The sequence below is a fragment of the Dasypus novemcinctus genome, chromosome 11 (assembly GCF_030445035.2).
Source record: "Dasypus novemcinctus isolate mDasNov1 chromosome 11, mDasNov1.1.hap2, whole genome shotgun sequence".
Lineage (NCBI taxonomy): Eukaryota > Metazoa > Chordata > Mammalia > Cingulata > Dasypodidae > Dasypus > Dasypus novemcinctus.
The window spans coordinates 4,658,357-4,671,005 of NC_080683.1; positions in this window are offsets into that span (position 1 = coordinate 4,658,357).

Here is a 12,649-nt window from a genome sequence, read left to right on the forward strand (position 1 = left end):
TCCTGTGTATGGAGGGCACAAATCTGTGTCAGTAGCACGCACAGTGAGTACCCCGGTGAGTGAAGTCACGTTTCATGCATCCCAACAGTCTTAAAGGATCCCCCAAGTGGGCGTGGGATTCAGACTGCACGGAACCTGGACCCACCTGCTCTCTGACCCTGTGGCCCATTACCCCGGCCCTGAGGAGGTCGTTCTGGAGGTCTGGGGTCTTGATTTCTACCTGTCAGTGATCACGGGGCTACTGGAGGGAAGGCCTAGCTCTAGCACATGAGCTCAGGAGAACTATGTCTGTGGACTCGTGTTATGGTAGAGCTTTGACCTAAACTCAGGTGCTGCTGTAGCAAAATACGTAAAAATGTGGAAGGGACTTTGGGGTTGGATAATGAATAGAAGCTGGAAGAATTCTGAGGAACATAGTAGGAAAAGTCTAGATTACCTTGGACAGACAGAAGAGAAGGCCCTAAGATGAGTGCAGAGGAAAGCACGGCCAGGAAGGAAGACGCTGTACTGCTGGCTCTGAGGGTGGCTCTGGAGAGCCAAGGAATGCAGCTCGAGAGGCTGGAAAAACTGAGGAGACGGATTCTGTCCTAGAGCCTCTAGAGAAACCATGACCCTGCCAAAACCTTGACTTCAGCCTAGTGAAAATGATTACAGGTGCCTGACCTCCAGAACTGTAAGATAATAAAAATAGGGAAGCGGACTTGGCTCGACAGATAGAGCATCCACCTACCACATGGTAGATCCAGGGTTCAACCCCGGGCCTCCTGACCCATGCGGTGAGCTGGCCCACGTGAAGTGCTGATGTGCACAAGGAGTACGTGCCATGCAAGGGTGTCTCCCGTGTAGGGGAGCCCCATGCACAAGGAGTGCGCCCATAAGGAGAGCCGCCCAGCATGAAAAATGTGCAGCCTGCCCAGGAGTGGTGCCACACACACAGAGAGCTGACACAGCAAGATGACGCAACAAAAAGAGACACAGATTCCCAGTGCCGCTGACAAGAATACAAGTGAACACAGAAGAACACACAGCAAATGAACACAGAGAGCAGACAACTGGTGGGGAAGGGGAGGGGAGGGAAGTGGAGAGAAATAAATAAAAAGTAAATCTTTAAAAAAAAAATAAATAAATAAATATGTCGTCTAATTCACCAAATGTGTACTAATTTATTACAGCAGCCATAGACAACCAAAGCAAGTAAAAATATCAAAAGTCTGAATAAAGGCATTGGAAATAGTAATGAAAGTGAGAGGGAAACGGACTTTGGCCCAGTGGTTAGGGCGTCCGTCTACCATATGGGAGGTCCGCGGTTCAAACCCCGGGCCTCCTTGACCCGTGTGGAGCCGGCCATGCGCAGTGCTGATGCGCACAAGGAGTGCCGTGCCACGCAAGGGTGTCCCCCGCGTGAGGGAGCCCCACGCGCAAGGAGTGCTCCCGTGAGGAAAGCCGCCCAGCGTGAAAAGAAAGAGCAGCCTGCCCAGGAATGGCGCCGCCCACACTTCCCGTGCCGCTGACGACAACAGAAGCGGACAAAGAAACAAGACACAGCGAATAGACACCAAGAAGAGACAACCAGGGGAGGGGGGGGGGAATTAAATAAATAAATAAATCTTTAAAAAAAAAAAAAAAAAAAAAAAGAAAGTGAGAGAATATATTTAAGAGTGGTCTGGGGAAGCAGATATGGCTCAGGCGACTGGGTTCCCACCACCTACCACATGGGAGATGGGAGGCGGCTGGTTTGAATCCTGGTGCCTCCTAAAGAAGACAACAAGCTGGCACAACGGGCAGGCGAGGTGGGCTGACACAACAAGAGACACTAGAAGAAAAAACATAAGAGAGATACAACAGAAGCAGGGAGCAGAGGTTCCCAGTGCCTCCTAAAAAAGAAGACAGCGAGCTGACCCAACGAGCAGGTGTGGTGAGCAGACGCAACAAGATGACTCAACAAGAGATGCAGGCAGGAAAAACATGATGAGAGACACAACAAGGCAGGGAGCAGAGGTGGCTCAAGCAATTAGGCACCTGCATTCCCCGTCAGAAGTCCCGGGTGTGGCTCCCGGCGCCTCCTAAAGAAACAAGGAAGATGAACAGACACAGCAAGTGCAAACAACAAAGGGGTGGGGAGTTAAAAAAAAAAAAGCGGTCCGGGTGGCAAGTTTTATACTTGAAGAAAACCTGTAATAACTGCTTCTGAAAAAGGATAACCATGCAAAATTTAATATTTAATATTAAAATTACTGCCGCTAAGTAGTGGTGTGACCTTTGACGAGCTGTTTCTAGTTTCTCTAAGGTCCAGGTTTCCTTACCTGCAATAGGAGGGTATGAGATTACGTCTGAGGTGTCCTCCAGATCTAAATCTGTATTAAACTATTTGACTCCTCCCATTTGCTTCCCCACTGATTTACTTAAAAGATTATTTGTCTGTATGTGAGAAGCTTTGTTTCATCTAAACTATAAATTATTGAATGGTAATTGGCATTAGACTTTTTAAAATGATTTGTCATAGAGTTCTTTCAAACACTGAGATTTTCATTATATTTCAGTCATTCAGAAGATACTTTTTGAATATCCACCATTAGCTCAATGCTATGCAAGATGCTGAAAATAAAAAAAAAGCGAACAAGACAGATACAATCTCTCCCCTACGAAGCTTATGGTTGAGAGAATCATATTTAAGGTATGATTCATATTTAAAATATGATTCAAGCTTCTCAGGGACTCAGCCAATCCATAAAACAATAAAGAGAAACATTTCCAGTATCAAGAGGCTCTGACAAGAGAAATGAATGCATGTATACATAACAAAAATTTTACAACTATTATTTTTACTTTTTTTAGTAGACACTGGGGAAGAGTAAGCCTACAGTATCCAGTTTTAGGTAAAATCACAGAGAATTGTAGCCTGTAGGTGTCAGCAAAGACACAAGCAAGGGTGGGAAAGCATTTTGAGAGAGGAGGTAGTGTTTGAATTTCTGTCTGCTGTGCTTTCCCCTCCAGATATCCATTGTGGCCTGTGCTCTCTGTCTCCCTCTTATTAAGCCTAAAAAGCAAAGTATTTTCTATTATTTGTTCTATTTATTGGCCATATTTTGTTTTCTGAATTTACCAGTTCTGGTAATCTGGGCTTGCCTTATTTCTCTCTACTCTGAAGTACTTTTTGTCTAAAACATAAAAGTTAGTGCTTGATTATATACAGGAAAAATAAAGAATGTAGAGGGAAAAGAGGATCAAAAAGAAAATGTCCATGAAAGCAATTTCAAAAATTCAAAGCATTGCACAAATGTAATGTTTTATTATTAGCTATGATTTGAGGTTCCAATTCTGTCCAAAGAAATTTGGAAGCTCTGCCAGAATTTTAAGGTTTTGGTCACAGAATATTATGTTGTCTTCTAGATACTATTTGTTTATTTACAATAAAATTTCATCAATGAAGAGAAAGCTATTTTACAATGGATAAATAACAGCAATGCCCATCTGTATAATGCAGCTGGGATCATTGGTTAAAATTAACATGCACATTCAAAAGGCCAGCTGTGCCCAGCACCTAGCTTACTTAGTTTTGTGGGATAGAGGACATGAAACATAGCTGTCAGCCAGATAACATCAAACACCCCTTCATCAGGAATCCTTACAAAAATCTTAAGGCCTGCTTCTCAACCCTCTCATCCCATGGGAATATTCTTGGTCATAAAGGACGAGATTGCAGAGGTGGATGTGAACCATCCTAGACTAGAAAACTCCATACATGACAGGAGCCATATCCTGTAACAGCCTGTGGATGCAGATTCCAAGCCAAGGGGCACAAGAAACACCACATGCAGAATCCAAAGTCTGTGTTTCCCAACAGTCCTTATCACATAAGCTAACAAAATCTAAATACCTACGATGAATCTTCCTAGTACACACATATTTCACCCACCAGGGATTTATTTCTGCAATGAAAAATGTTGCCTTGTGATCCAGCTGACATTCCACAATTATCTTAATCCAACACATTCCAAAGAAACAGTAAGGAGGAGGTAAAGTGGAGTTCATCTTCCCATGGGAAAGTAATGGTTTAAAACTCCCATTAGCCCTTTGACCCACCAGCAAATATGACTTACTCCCACTCAAGAACTCATTCCAGTTAGGACTCAAGCCTGGTGCTATCATTTCCTGATAGCAGCTACTGAGCATTGCAAGAAGGAATTGGGGTGGAGGCCTGTAAAGAGAAAAACTCTCTATTGCTTTTAGCCTTCAAATCTAAAGAGCACGATCAATTCAGCAAGCATTTGCTGCAGACCTAATGCCAAACAGTGCCACACAGGAAGAGTAATCTGCCAACCCAATCAAGACGGGCTGGGGTAGGGAAAGGGAGTCAAGGCCGATGGGAAGGAAGGAACAGAATGATCGGGGACAGCCGCAGCAAAGTGCTCTGAGAGTACTGGATACTGCGCTAGGACAATCTATGCTTAAGTCATAGGGATGCTTCTAAATGAGAGAAAAGAAAGTCTCAGCCCAATATATCTGAAAGAGCAAGAGCTGTGTGATGTAGCCCCAGCACGCAGCCAGTAGGTATCTTAGAGGAAAGGACCCGCTGAAAACGTTCCTCCCAGATTATGTGAAACCCACAAGATGCACCCAGGCAAGGGTTTAATGGAGCATACAGTAATTGTTTAACACATCTTTCTCCCTCCTCAGTCAGTGCCCCATACCCACACCCCTACTTCATGATCGCCAAGTCTCCTTGCTCTGCAGTCCCCTGAGTACGGATGGCTCTGAACCCCATTCGTGACCCCATTTGTCACCAGAAAAGATCCCTTCAGAGCAGACCTGGCAACACATGATCCTGGCCACAGAAGGAAGACTGGGGATCAGGAGGCCTCAGGCCACAAGCTGTTGGATGTCATCTGCCACGCTGTCCTTTGAGAACCAGAAATCAGCTTCCAGTTCCTGCTGAGATGGCAAATAGGTAGGTAGGCTCTGGGCTCCCATACCCAAAATTAATTTTGGTAAGCAAAGGGAAGCAGCGATTTGAAGAACCAGCAACAATAAAGACAAGGAGTATAACATGTTTAGACCTTGCCAGGGGAGCTGGAATGTTATCTTGCTGGCTGGGGGGTGGGAGGGACTGCATCCCAGGATGGAGGCAACTTGGGAAGACAAGCTGTAGGAAGACGTTTAAAAATTCTACTGGGCTCCTTCACAGTTCTCTTGGGATTACTGTTGCCTCCACATCTAAATGGACTGTGGTAGGCCAGGCAGCTTGTATCAGCAGGGTAGATCAGCCTTGCTAGGGAGAGGAACGGGTGAAACTAGGTGTGAGCTGACCAGTACTTTGGGGTAATCACTTCTCCACTACTCACACCACCACCCAACTCTCAAAGCTGCTGGATTGCAGCATAGAGTGCCTGCCCACTCCCAGTTGTGCTTTTCCTGAGAGTTGACCAGTAGAGTAGTTGAAAATGAGGAGATCCATAGGGCTGGACCTGGAGGGACAAAGACTAGAAGATGCCCCCATGGAGACATGAGCTCATAGACCAACATAATTAGACAGCTGAGGAACAAAACTCCTGCTAACCGAACACCATCTACCATCTGGTGCAGAATTGTGGAAAAGATCAACCAAGAAGATAAAATAAGATGATAAATAGACTTAAGATAACAGAAGAGATCAGCAACATTGAGCAAAAACAGTAATTCATAAAAATCAAGAGATAATATTAGATGAGAAAACTAACCATAGAAATTACAAGCACTATGAATGCATAGTAGTTTGATATGCTTATGAATTCTAAAAATAGATATTGGATTATGTTTGTAATCTGGTCTATTATTGGGCATGATTGAGTGATGATTAGGGCTTTGATTGGCCTACATCATTAGGACATCAAGTCTCCACATGGCAAAGGACAGAGTTGGAGCTTTTGATGCAAGGGTTCTTAATGTTGGGGTTTTGATGTTGGAGTTTGATACTGAAGTCTTAAGCTGGAGCCCCAGGGAAAGAGAGAGAGCCGTTCACCTGATAGTCTACAGCAGACTTTGTGGACAGAGGCAAAGCCTAGAGAGCCTCATAGCCTACAGCTGACCTTGTGGAGGAACCAGAGGAGCTGAGCCCAGAGGAACCCAGGAAGCCTGAACCCTGGCAGCCGTCGGCAGCCATCTTGCTCCAACACATGAAAATAGACTTTGGTGAGGGAAGTAACTTATGCTTTATTACCTGGTATCTGTAAGCTCCTACCCCAAATAAATACCCTTTATGAAAACCAACTGATTTCTGGTATTTTGCATCAGCACCCCTTTGGCTGATTAATACAGGATGGAACAAGTATTAGAATGGATATAACTGAAGAATAAGTAGTGAAGTGGAAGAGAAGGTGAAGGAACTCTCCCAGAAGAAAGTAAGAGAGAATAGATGAAAATATAAAAGAAATTTCAGTGAAACACAGGATAGAAGTAGAAGAATTAACATCTGAACAATAGAGGGGGTTTCATAGTGAAAGAGAAAGAGAGAAAAGAAGAAATATTTGAGGAAATAGTGAGTAATGAATTTACCAATGTTAAAGAAAGATTAAAGGACTCAGGAAAAAAAGAGCTCAGAGTAGCGAAGAGCAGCAAATTAAAAAAAACGGTACACCTAGGTTCATTGTAATGTGACAAAGAAATATTCTAAAAGTTTATAGAGAGAAAGAACAGAGCATCTACAAAAGAGGAGCCTGATTGAAATCAGACTCTTCCGGAGCATCAGTGGATACAAGGAGAAAACAAAATGCTATTTTTATAGTATTGAAGGAAAATAAGCTTGAGCCTAGAACTTTACCTACAACCAAATTGCCATTCAAATGTGACGGAATATGTGTTAGTCAGCCAAAGTGGTGGTGATGTAAAGTACCAGAAATCGGTTTGCTTTTATAAAGGGTGTATTTCTTTGAGGTAAAAGCTTATAGTTCCAAGGCCATGGAAAGTCCAACTCAGGGTACCATAAGAGGTACTTTCTCACCAAAGTCAGCAGCCACGTGTTGAAGCAAGATGGCGGGCGATCTCTGCCTGGTCTCTCAGGACTTCCTATATCAGGCTCTGGCATAAGGCTCGTTTTATTCTGAGCCTTGTCAGCTGCTCAGTTGCTCTGTTCTCTTCTACTATAAACTATCAGGCCAATGGCTCATCTCTCCCCAGGGCCTAGGATCAAACATGACAGAACTCTCTCTCTTTCATGTGTCTTTTTTTTTTAAGAATTATTTATTTACTTTATTTTTCATTATTTATCTCCCCACTTCCCCAGATAGATCTCTCTTCTTCTGCTTGTTGTTTGCTTGCCTTCTCCAAGAGGCACCAGGAACAAAGATTTGGACCTCACTCATGAAAGGCAAGTGCCCAACAGCCTGAGCCACATCTGCTTCCCACAGGCTGTGGCATCTGCTCATTGTGGTGGAAGGTGGTATCTTGTTCGTCTTCTTTTTAGGAGGTACTGGAACCTGAATGATGTGATAGGCAGGAGCCCAACTGGGTGAGCCACATCTGCTTCTCCTCTGTGTCTTCTAGAATGAGTGTCTGTTTATATCAGCCCACCAAGAAGGTGGAGACGCAACCTGGAGTCATGCCCTATTGACGTGGTTGAATCAAAAGCCCTAAATTGATTTTATCAAATATAGTTAAACCTTTGAATTTAACACAATCAAAGGGTATCACACCCAGAAGAAGAGATTAGTATACAAACATAATCTTTCTCTTTTTGGGATTCATAAATAATCTCAAACTGCCACAGCATAATAAATATATTTGCATGCATATGAGCCCTTAGAACACAAATACTCTAAAAATACTCCTGGAAGAAATACTTTTAAAAGAAGAAAATAAAACTGAGGAAGTTCAGCAAGGAATAGGGAAATAAAGGTGATTAAATTGTCAACAGATCCAAGACCAGATCTTAAATTGTCAACAGATCCAAGACCAGATCATATTAAATAAAAAGGACAAATGCATGAAATAGATTTTCTTGATGAGGTTAGCTGGGTGAGTAAAGGAGGAAAGGGGAGATCAAAAGAATATGCTAAAGCTGCCTCAGAGAGCTAGAGACTGGATGATAGGCTTACAGGAAATTGGGGGTTAGAGGAAGGATGTAAGCTGACATCTACATGGGCGAAATCTATGATAAGCTGGAGGAAAGTATGTGTACAAGGAAGGGATAAAATAGGGGCATAGGGTTACCTTTGGGTGGGGCTTTGCGGGCTTGAGGGGGCTAGGGATGGGCGGATGGATAATATTGCCCAAGAAATTGGGGGGAGGGTGGGGCAACATACAAACATAGGAGATTGTTAGGTGTTGGTTGAGAGTATAATGCTGAGAAAACCTTTTCAAAATATAATTAGGAAAGTTACCTGTTTAAGATACGCAAAGGGGATAATCTGATGTAGGACTGACTCCTAGGGAATAGGTGAATGCTCATTTTGCCAAAGTGGGTTATATCATTGGGTAGAGACCCATATAATGAGAATGAAGGTATACCCACATCCTGGGGAGGACTAATGCCATCAAATAGAGGGAACTGTATCTCTCAAGAGAAATGGTGGCTCCCAGGGCATTAGGGCAGTTGAGCAAGTCAAGGCCTCAACACTGTTGCAAGTATCTCTGAACATGGCTCCTCAAGAAATGAAGATTGACTGTCACTGTGGGCCCCAAGGGGAGGGGGAAATAGATATTGAATAGATGGAACCAACGTAACTGTAAGGGCAATAGAAGTGTTTCACAAGAGTAAGCAAGGATGGATATAAAACATGTAATATTACACCAAAAACATATAGGGGCTGACAGACTAATAATGTAAATCATAATGTAAAACATAGGATAACTAAAAATTTAGAAAATTGTATAGCCTAAAGTAAAAACCACAATGTAAACACAAATGTTACCTTGTTTGAAAGCTATTGTCTCAATAGCTGTACATCAGTTTCAGTAAATATGGTATGAATATGTTAAAAGATTATTGCTGTGGAAGGGAAAAGGCTTTATATTGGATATGTGGGAGTACTGTATATTGTATATGTGAATTACTGTGATCTACAACTCTTGTGAAGAGAAGCTTAATAATTAGGGAAAAAGAAAAGAAAAAGATAGGATGTAGAATTTTTCCAAATCAATATGTATTCTATATCTAACCTTCAAACTCATCACTATATTCCATTTTACTATTAAGGGAACCTGGCATTATATTGTGCTTCACTTTTCAGGAAGTTTTGGATCACAGAGTAGTTCAACAATGGCAGCGGAGGAATACTGGTATGGGATGTTATTGACAGGGGACATATGGTTGACAGGGAGTTATACAGGGCATGTGTCCGGGGTACATGGAAGTGCTTGGATATACTCATAGTGGAAACAATTAAAAACAACAGCTGGGGGGGTGCTGGGTTCCTGGCCGGGGGCGGGGGGGGGGGCTCTGTCATGGTCCCTAGGGGAGCAGCAGCAGTCCCCCGGGCGCAACGGCAAGGACCAGGAAGGAATGAGGGTCCAACAGTGAGCCCCTGATACTAATGACTATGCTTGTGAGCCCACACACCTGAAATAAGAACAAGGCCTAGAGCAGCACTGTGCCTAAGAGTTCCCTCCTGACAGCCTCCGTGTTACTCAAATGTAGCCAGTCTCAAAGCCAAATTCAGCATGTAAATGCACTGCCTTCCCCTCAGCGTGGGACATGACACCTGGGGATGAGCCTCCCTGGCGCCGAGGGATCACTACCAAGTACCAGCTAATGACATAACTAGAAAATGACCTTGAATAAAAGGTTCAGTGCAGACCAGCAGGATATCCCTGTCTACATTGTAGGTCCCGGGTTTGGTTTTTGATGCCTCCTAAGACAAAAAACTGAACAACAAGCAAACAAACGAAAAAACCAACTCAGGGAGCCAATGTGGCTCAGTGGTTGAGTACCGGCTTCCACATACAACACATTCAATCCCTGGCCCCCGGGACCTAAAAAAAAATGTTATATAGCTACTCTAATCAAGACTATGTGGTATTTTTTTATTGCATTTTTTAAAGATACATAGATGGCAAAAAATATTCCATCAAAAAATATAAGAGGTTCCCATACACCCCACACCCACCCCACCCCACTCCCCTGCCATCAACAACCTCTTTCATCATTGTGGCATATTCCTTGCATTTGGTGAATACATTTTGGAGCACTGCTGCACCACATGGATAATAGTTTACATTGCAGTTTACTCTCTCCCCCAGTATATTCAGTGGGTTATGGCAGGATATATAATGTCCTGCATCTGTCCCTGCAATATGATTTAGGACAATTCCAAGTCCCGAAAAGGCCCCCACATCTCATTTCTTCTTCCCTCTCCCTACCCTCAGCAACTACCGTGGCCACTTTCTCCATATCAGTGCTACAGTTTCTTTCATTACTAGTCACAATAGGTCTATAGTAGAATACCAGTAAGTTCACTCTAATCCATATTTTATTACTCCATCCTGTGAACCATGGGTCGGTGATGTCCATTCCACCACTATATTGAGAGGGGGCTTAGATTCCATATAGATGATGGATGCAGTTCTCCACGTTTAGTTGTAGACACTCTGGGTTTCCTGGTGTGGTGGTTGACCATCTTCATCTCCCTGTTAGCTGATCTGGGTAAGTCCAATGAACCATAGAGTAGGAATTGCAACTCTGCTGAGGCTCAGGGCCCAGCTGGCACATGGCCAGTCCAGAGATTCAAGTCTCCTGAATATACACCATCCCCAGCGCCAACCACCGGTTCAGTAAAAGTGACAGAAGAGGCATGTGTAGAAAGGTCACATCTGAGTCCAACTCCACCACACTCAGGAATTTGTGAAAGAATAGACACATAGATCAAGCAGAATAGAGAACCCAAACTAATATGCCCAGTTTATTTCTTTTATTAATTTTTACTTATAAACACTTAATACCCACCAAGAAAAAACTTTCCCGTCCCTCTTCTCTCCCTATCCCCTACTAATCTATACTTTGTCTCTCTGAATTAGCTCTTTCAAGAAATCTCTTATAAATGGCATTTCATAATATTTGTCCTATGTGCCTTGCTTAGTTCACTCAGCATAATGTTTTCAGGGTTATTCCACGTAGCAACATGTCTCAAAACTTCATTCCTTCTTGTAGTCAAATAATATTCCACTGTGTGTCTGTAGCATATTTTGTTTCCTTCATTTCTCAATGGACACTTAGAATTTATTTCCACCTTTTGGCCATAGTGAATAATGTTGCTATAAACATGTGTACAAATATCTTTTTAAGACCCTGTTTTCACTTTCTTTGGGTATTTACGTAGAAGCGAAATTGCTGGCTCATATGGAAATTCTATACTTAACTTTTTGAGGACTGTCACATTGTTTTGTACAGTGGCTGCACCATTTTATATTCCTACCAATTGGAATTTCAATTTCTCTGCATCCTCTACAACATTTTCTTTTCTACTTTTTTTGTTTTTTAATAACAGCCATCCTTGTGGGTATGAAGTGGTGTCTCATAGTTTTAATTTGCATTTCCCTAGTGGATAATAATGTTGAGCATCATTTCATATGCATTTTGGCCATTTGTATATCCTTCTTTGTAGAAATGTCTTTCAAGTCCTTTGCCCATTTTTAAATTGAGTTGTTTGCTTTTTTGTTATTATATTGTAAAAGTTCTTTTTATAGTCTGGATATTAAGCCCTTAACTGAAATGTGGTTTCCAAATACTTTCTTCCATTCTCTACATTGTCTTTTCATTATCTTGATTATGATGTACAAAAGTTTTTAATTTTGATGAAGTTCGATTTATCTATTGTTTCTTTTCCTGCTTATGCTTTTGTTGTCATATCTAAGAGTCCATTCCAGGTCATGAAGATTTTCCCTGTGTTATCCTTTTAAGAATTTTATTGTTTTAGCTCTTATATTTAAGACCTTGATCCATTTTGAGTTGATTTTTTATATGATTGTGAGATAGGGATCCAGCCTCATTCTTTTACACATGGATAAACAGGTTTCTCAGCACCATTTGTTAAAGAGACTTTTCTTTCCCCATTGCATGTACTTGGCACCCTTGTTGAAAATCAATTGGCCATAGATGTGCATGTCTATTTCTGAACTTTCAGTTCTATTCTATCAGTCTATTTGCTGTTTTTATGCCAGTACTACAACAGTTTTGATTCCTGTAGCTATATAATAAGTTTTGAAATCAAGAAGTGTTCTTCTTTTTTCAGAATTGATTTGGCTATTCAGGACCTCCTGCATTTGTCAATCAGCTTTTACATTTCTTTAAAAAAAAAAGACTGCTGGAATTTTGATAGGAATTACATTGAATCTGTAGATTGCTTTGGGTAATATTGACATCTCAACAATATTAATTCTTCCAGTCCATGAGCATGGGATGTCTTGCCATTAATTTAAATATTCTTTACTTTCTTCCAGCAGTGTTTTATAGCTCTCAGTGTACATGGCTTTTATATCCTTGGTTAAATGGATTCTTTAATATTTTATTCTTATAGATGCTATTGTAAATGGAATAATTTTCTTAATTTCCTCTTTAGATTGTTCATTGCTAGGTCTAGAAATATAATAGATCTTTGTGCGTTTATCTTGTACCTTGCCATTTTGCTGTATTTGTTTATTAATTAGTTCTTCTAGCTTTTCTTGTGGATTCCTTTGAATT